The 6,000-nt window shown below is 47.4% G+C and overlaps 1 protein-coding gene across 1 annotated transcript in view; it reads left to right on the top strand.

Annotated features, from left to right (window-relative positions):
* The first annotated feature begins 336 nt into the window (after positions 1-336).
* The window catches only part of ANXA2 (annexin A2), a 43,556-nt gene continuing 37,892 nt past the window's right edge, over positions 337-6,000 (top strand). Inside the window, exon 1 of the mRNA XM_049611703.1 lies at positions 337-437. The gene's annotated coding sequence lies outside the window, so the exon portion shown is untranslated. The remainder of the gene's footprint in view (positions 438-6,000) is intronic.

Below are 6,000 nucleotides of genomic sequence, written 5' to 3'. Positions count from 1 at the left end.
AAAAAAAAGAAAAAGAAAGAAAGAAAAAGTGACTTAACCAAGCTCCGAGCCTACTAAAGACTTGCTAATTTATTAACTTAAGCCAGGGCTGGGACTCGACGTGGCGCTAAAAAAGTAAAAGGAGGGAAGAAGAAACGAGCTGATACGTGGGCCTCAAGGAAGCCTCATTGGTGTTTTAATGGAGGGCAGGGCCGTGGGCGCGGGGGCAGCTCCCGCGTGGCGCTGCTCCGGAACGTTCCTGGGCGAGGCCGCCCCAGTGGGCGGGCGGGTCGGGGAGGGTGAGTCACCCGGACTCCGGGTGGGAGCGGGCCGGGGGAGGCGGGGCGGGGCGGGCCTCGCCTGCACCGCGAGGATGTGGCGGCTATAAAAGCCCCACCCAGGGCAGCCAGCCCTGCTGCACAACTGGGGACGCTCGCTGCTCTCGGCGCCCGGCCCAGGTAAGCGGGGCGCGCCCCGCCCGCCCGCTATGGCCCCGGGGCCACCGCGCTAGCGGGGCGGGGAGGAGCGGAAAAGGAGGCAGACGGCCTGGCAAAGAGGCTTGGGCCACGGGAACGGCCTCGGGAGGCCGTCCAGGAGAGGGGGCTGGAGGGACGGTCCGCACGAGGTGGAGAGCGGCGCAGTAGCAAGGTGGTCTGGGCAGGGGTGAGGGGGACCAGTTGCGCCCCGGCGTTGGGGGTGCGGGGCAGAGGGAGGGGGTCGGGTATCCCCCCCGCAGTGCTCCCTGGAAGCTTGGAGAGGGGCGCCAGGGAGGGGAGCGGAGGGAGGCCCTACATTCCAGACGCGCCGGGCGCAGGCGGTGGGCAGGGTGTGGCTGCTCGGGTAGCCTCGGCTCCCAGGCGGGGCGGTCTGGGGGGCATTTCCCTCCACGTTTAATAAAAGCTTTACGGCCATCTAGAAAGTAACCCCCAGCAGTTTCAAGTTACTTTACTTGAAAAACAAAACAAAACCTCGCCTTTGTGGAACTTGTACCGACCCGAAGGAGGAAAGCAGCTGGCGGGGGGGGGGGCGGTTTGGGGTGTGGGAGTTTGTAGTAGCAACCTCTCTACCCGATAACACGAAACAAAGAAGGAAAAAAAAACTCAGCTTATTCTCCTTTGCCTAGATTATCTTGTAGGAGAGCAACTTTTGATTTCATTGTTATCTGGAGAGTATCTTGGTTGACCATTTTTTGCGTCAGGAAGTAAGTGTCCCCCAAGCTTGGGGGAAGGGAAGGAAGAGGGTTGTCCTTGACTGTTACTCCCGGTGATGCAGCAGTGAGTCTAGGGACCAGGATACAGAAAAGGGCGTGGCCCCCTGGGCTGCTCCAGGCAGCTGGGAGGCCGGTCTCAGCCCCTGGAGCGGAGGGCTGGATTCCATCAACTGGCTGTTGAGAAGGTAGGGAGGAGGACATCAGTTTCCTTACCCATGAAAGTGGCTTCAGGATGCTCGCTCTTACCTACACAGGGTTATCATTGAAGATTAAAAAAAAAAAAAACACATTCAAAAGTAAATATGTAAAGCATACTGAAAACACGAAGTGCCCCACAATTGCAGATTGTCACTTTTCGGTTAAGATTTGCCATTTTAATGCTGTGGGTATTCTGAATCTAAAAGAGCAGTGGCTTCATGGGTACAAATGGTCTTTACCTAAAGCCATAAGATCCTAGAGTCAAGGAGTCTGGGCCCCTGAGCTTAGACTGACTCTACTGATGGATTCTGTCCAAAAGTGGGTTCTGCTGTGCTGGTCTGGAACTTGGAGATTTAGAATGCAGAATGCACTTTCTCATTGAAACAATGTTAGAGAGGTGCTTAGGTTCCTCATTAACATGGATTGTATCTAAATTCTGTACTGATAGTACATGCTTAATTTGGTGGCGGGTGATGGTGAGGAGGAAAGGTGGGAGGATAAAGGAGGGTATGTGGGTAGGAAGAATAAATCACTGAAATGTCATTCTGGAACTTTCCTTAATTTTAAGGTTGGCCCTGATTAATTATTTTAATTGGAAAATTAGATCTTTGCCCCCTCTCACCCCCCAATTTGTTTTTTTTTCACCTACCTCCTGTGTCCTTAGTGCCCCCCTTCTCTGACATATTGCAGAAGCCATTAGGCTTATCCAGTCCTGTCTTCCCACATCAGTGTACTTACACCCAGCTAGAGACTACCAAATTGAACCAGTATTTATGAAGTTAAGAGTGGTTGGTGATCCTGAAATCCTCAGCAACCCAAAGGAGTTGTATTATTTAAAAACCAAGAAAAGCTTGTTAACCTAAACACATCTATGCTTTATAAAGTTAGAGGCTATGGAATTAAGGAACCGCATAATTACAACATTCAGGTGTTGTGAGGGAAGATCCCAGATGAGGCCAGGTTCAGAGAGGCAACCTCTGGAGAGGAGTCCTCTGGCCTGTGACATTAACACATTTCAGTTTAGCACTTCTCTTTCTTCTGAGTCCATCTCTTATCTAGATGCTTCAGGGGTTTCTCCAAAAGTATCCATCACATCTGTAGTAAAAGGGTGTGACCATCAATGTGCATTTTTGTGATTTGGAGACTTCCTGGATTTTGTAATTTCCCACAGAGCCAAACAGCCTATCTGTGGCAAATGCCCAGGAAATACTGCTTGCTCACTGGCTTTGATTAGGTTCTTGGTCTTGGATTGCATCTCAGTATTTAACATTTTGTGTCTTTCAGCTATTAAAGGACTGTATTGATTGACATTATGCTGGCTCTCACGGCCATTAGTTTCCTGACTAATTTCTGATTTAAGTAGTTTTCTGGGCAAGGTAGGTAGCCTTCTATAATTGTTATTGATTTTGAGGGCTGTAGGCTCTTTCTGCACCGTCGGAACTGGAATCTTGCACTAACACACTCTTGCAGGCTGTGGGCCTGCAGAGGCATTTTTTGTTAATGGAGAGTGGGCGGGTCACAAAAAGGAGTCCCAGGGTCTCCTGGGCTGCTTTGAACATCCATTCATTCCACAGCATTTATTACGCATCTATTATGTTCTACTCACAGGTATAGGTACTGGGTATAAAAGACTGAACAAAACAGACAAAAACCAAACAAATAAAACCAAAACAAACTCTGCTCTTAAGACTCCAAGTCTGGCAGGAAGTGAAAGAAAACAGACAAAATAAGTGAATTATATAGATAGTAGTTGGATTTTGAACTTTACATTTTCCCAAATGAATATTTAGTTTCCAAACTTGGTGAAAGCTCATTTCCCCTTTAATCCAGCTGTTCCACAAACCTGAGCATCATATTTAGCTTGCCTGTGGCAGTGACCTTTAAAGTTATAGTGACTTAACCTGCCTTCTGGATTTGATTGTTAGAATTAAATAGAAATGGAATCCTCCTCTTTTTTCTTTTTTTGCACAAAGGACTCCACCTCCCTCATTTTCCCTGGTGCCACACCCAGTTCTAGTTAGAGGCTACATCAGGAAATTCCAGTTCTTTAAAAAAGTTCTTTCCACCCGTTCACTGGTATACTTTTCCTTCTGTTGCCAGAGACAGTCTCCATCTCTTTTGTTGGGAAGCAGGTCATCAGTAGGGGTCAGGAGATGCCCAGGCTTGTTTTGAGTGACTCCACTGAGATTACCTCTGAATCTCCCTTCTGGGGTACACCCTGAAACTTTAAGTCCTCTGCTCTCAGTCTTATGAGAGAGAAGTCAGTAGCATCCAAGTAGTCTGAGTTCTAATCCCAGTTTTGGTGTGGGAAGTTCGACTCAAGGGAGTGGCTGTGATCTAGAGTCCTTGCTCTTTGTCTCCTGGCCACACCCAGTGTGCACACTCTTAACCCAGAGGGAATGGGAGTCCAGAGGCCACTTGCAGGTCCTCGTTTCCACCTCCTTCCTTACATTCCATGCTGTGGGAGATGCAGGTTACATTTCCACATTGTCTAGGGGACAGAGCTAGAGCCCAAGTGACCCTAACAGCACAGAGGTAGGGTGCTGCGGGTTGGAAGGGGCTGTATGTCAAGACAAGAAGGAGGCTGCCCCTGAAGTGATCTGCCAGGCTTTGAGAAGATTTGCACAGAAGCTGGCCGCTTAAGCATCCAGCTCAGAATATATGGAACTGGAACTGCATTTGGGATGTTTAGTCTGAAGGAGAGAAAGAAGACTGAGCAAGAGTGCATTGAAATAGGAGACATAAGTTGGAAAGACCCAGTGTGTGTAAACCATCCGTAAGTGCGATTGAACGCCAACTGTTAGCTAGGCACTGCGCTCAGACCTGTGAGGAAACAGAAGTGAATGTGACAAACCCTATGAGCAGATACAATGGAAGACCACCTTCATATACAGGGGACAGGAGCACAGGGCAGGGAGAGGTGCAGGAGAAAAGTACATGATTTTTTGTATCCTGAAATCTCATGAGGATGTCAGCTGATCAAGATTGGGTGTTCCCAGAGGAGGGAACTTGAAGAACTTGGGCATAGACGTAGTAGAACTGTGCTCAGTGTATTTGGGGAAGGATTACCAGTCCAGTGTGACTGCAGTGCTAGGGGTGTGTGCGTGTGTGTGTGTGTGTATGTGTATACACACACATATGTATTTGTATGCGTGCGTTCGTGTGGGGCTGTGTAGGAGATATTTATGGAAAGGTAGGTAGAGTTCAGAGTCAAGATCTTGAATGCCGAGTTTAGACTCTTTCCTGTAGGCATCAGGACCCCATTAGAAATATAATAAGTGGGTCATAAAACATTGAAATTGAACTGTAGATGTGCAGGCCTTGATTTCCCAACCCTGAAAGTGTTTCATGCCAGCTGACTTCATTCTTCCTGCCAGTTTCTTTCCACCCACTCCAAACCCACGTCAGGGGACTGACAGAGAATCTCTGAGAACAGGAGGCTGCCACGTAGGTCTGTAGGTAGCAAACAGACACATCCTGATACAGGTCTGGCAGCAAACGAGCAAGCCAGAGCAAGTGCTGTTGTGTCCGCCCTGCTCAGTTAGATCAAGGCCACTGGGCAGAATTCCAGGATTTCTGCGGAATGACTTGGCCCTGTGACTCAGGCATTGATCAAGACCGTAAAACCAAGGAGAAAAGTATGTGTTTTCAGGAATGTTCTCTTCAGTAGAGATGCTTTGGGGTGGTGGGGTGAAGAGTAGACGGAGTACAATATGAATTCCACGCCCAGCCCCACTCATGCATTCCTCCTCCCCACTTTTGGTTTAAAATCCCAGTCTGATCCTGTGGACCTGGAACTCTGCACAGGAAAGGTTTTGGTCGGGAAACGCAACTCTCCACACTCCCAACCCCACACATTTTCGCTTTAAAAATCCTCATTTGTATCATCCAGTTCCTGATTGATTCATCATGGTTGCTAGGGCTGTGTTTTGTGGCAACACATCAACATGCCACGTAAAAACTGTAAAGTGGGTGTGTCCACGAAACTGCTGGTTTATACTCAGATTTCAGATTTGTGCAGACCAGCCCTGTTGCAACATGGTTTTGTTTGTTTGTTTGTGTGAATTAGTATTTGGGTTTTCTGGAGCTGGTTCCTAATTCCTTTTAGTAGGACTTGTTTTTGATTTGTAGTGTTGACTCTTGGGTTTGCTTTGTCTGTTTCAACTTTTTTTTGTTTGTTTTTTGCAAATTTTGTTTTAATTTTCTTTTTATGGGAATAGTTAAACCTGTTTCACTTGTACCATTTTTATTACTGCATGTTTGAAGTGAAACAGTAAAATATTTTTAAAAATGTAGGGTTTTTTTAAAAAAACAAATCCTTAAGTATCTTTTTTTAATAATCTTTTTTACTTGTTTTGAGAGAGAGAGAACATGAGCAGCAGAAGGGGGGCAGTGAGAGATGGGGACAGAGTATCTGAAGTGGGCTTAGCCAGAGAACCCAGTGTAGGGCTCCAACTCAAGAACTGTGAGATCACGATCTGAGCCGAAGTTGGAGGAAGTTGGAGGCTTAACCGACTGAGTCACCCAGGCGCCCCCTTAAGTATCTTTAAGACAGTCCTTATGTTAAATGTAAAAGATTGTTTTTCGACAGCTGCACAGATTTCATTTTTTTT

The sequence above is a fragment of the Panthera uncia genome (assembly GCF_023721935.1).
Source record: "Panthera uncia isolate 11264 chromosome B3 unlocalized genomic scaffold, Puncia_PCG_1.0 HiC_scaffold_1, whole genome shotgun sequence".
NCBI lineage: Eukaryota > Metazoa > Chordata > Mammalia > Carnivora > Felidae > Panthera > Panthera uncia.
Note: the sequence above shows the minus strand (reverse complement) of the source record. Positions and strands in the feature narration are given on the sequence as shown.